Raw genomic sequence first — 1,605 nt, forward strand, 5'->3', positions numbered from 1 at the left:
AAAAAAAAAAAAACACTTAGTGAGACCAAATTTTTAAATGGTATAAAGTCAATGTTTAAACTGCACATATGAAGAGCGTGTGCCAGTGCTGGACAGTATGTGATCCCGTATGTGACTTTTGCTGGTTGTGTTGCTGGTTTGAGCTCCACTGCATGTGTTCACAGACTGAAGAGATTCTGATGTGAGTCTAAATGAACCCACTTGCCTTTTATTCATCTCTGATGAGCGATCATGAAACACTGCTGCTATTATCCACCGTTATGTGTGTGTGAGAGCGACGTTGACATCATGAAAAGCATGGCCAGTATTTTTAGCCTGATAAACAGTCAAAGTGCAACAAATATTTTCATAAGGATCGGCGCAGCAGTGAGTTGAGCTCTGTTCAATCATTCAAGCTCAAATAAAACCAAACCCTCCACTTCCCTCCTCTGAAACCACTGCACCGTCTTTACCGGAATCACGAGTGATCATTGTCTTTTAAAGAAAACCTGCTGCTGTCAGAAAAATACTTCACAACACTAAAGAGGGAAGCAGAATGAAGTTCAGATCCAAACACTGGAGCACAGGAGAGACACACTGACCCCTGCTGGACACACTCATCTTTAGTCAGGGATTTGTTTCATGACACTGTTTATGGCTCACAGAATTAAGTCATTCACATGCTAATCTGTATTTCAGCTGCATTTATTGGTTAGTTTAAGTAGCCTCATTAGTGACCATACGTTATCCCTCACGTGTGTGTTGCTGTGGAGTGTTAGGTCCGTTTGTGCGAATGACCCTCAGGATTAATGGCTGCTCTGGTTGCTGGGTGTTTTGCTTTGGGACGCATCGTTACGATGCTGTGAATCTGTCAGTGGCTTCAGACACATGCTGTTAGCATGATTCTCACTCTCACTCTCTCTTACACACACACACACACACACAAACACCACACACACACACACACACACACACACACACTCACATGTTGGGTTTCCATGTTTTATTGGTTCATTCCATAGGCAACTGTCCACACTATATATGCTATCACTACCTACATCTACCCCTCACAGAAAACTTTCTGCATTTTTACATTCTCAAAAAAACGAATTCTGTATGATTTATAGGCTTGTTTCCTCATTGGGACCAAAACATTTTCCCACAAGGATTTTGGATATTACCATCTTTGTGGGGATATTCTTTCCTCATAACGTAGGGTATACCTGAACACACACACACTCAAACACATAAAACCATTAGTTCATTTTTTTAATGCCATACTAAACATTTTTACATTAAGCATTTTTAAAAATGTGGGGTGACAAATGAATTTCAAAAAGCACAAGACTATTTTCCTTGAATGTCATGAAATTGCTTATAGAATAATGTCAGCTATAGTAGCGTGAGAGTCATGTCATTTACATGTTTTAACACAAATTATTAACAAGCTGTAATTTAAAAGTAAAAAAGTTAAGCTGTAACTTAAAACTGTAAAAAATTAAATGCTTGTTTAATAATTAAATGCATGAAAATAAAAACAGCGCTCAAACAGAGAAAAGCACAGAAACACATGGTCACTCAGGACTCACACACACACTGATCTTACTGTCTATATGAGGATTTATT

This window comes from Sinocyclocheilus grahami, unplaced genomic scaffold, assembly GCF_001515645.1.
Source record: "Sinocyclocheilus grahami isolate Dianchi unplaced genomic scaffold, SAMN03320097.WGS_v1.1 scaffold1899.1, whole genome shotgun sequence".
Lineage (NCBI taxonomy): Eukaryota > Metazoa > Chordata > Actinopteri > Cypriniformes > Cyprinidae > Sinocyclocheilus > Sinocyclocheilus grahami.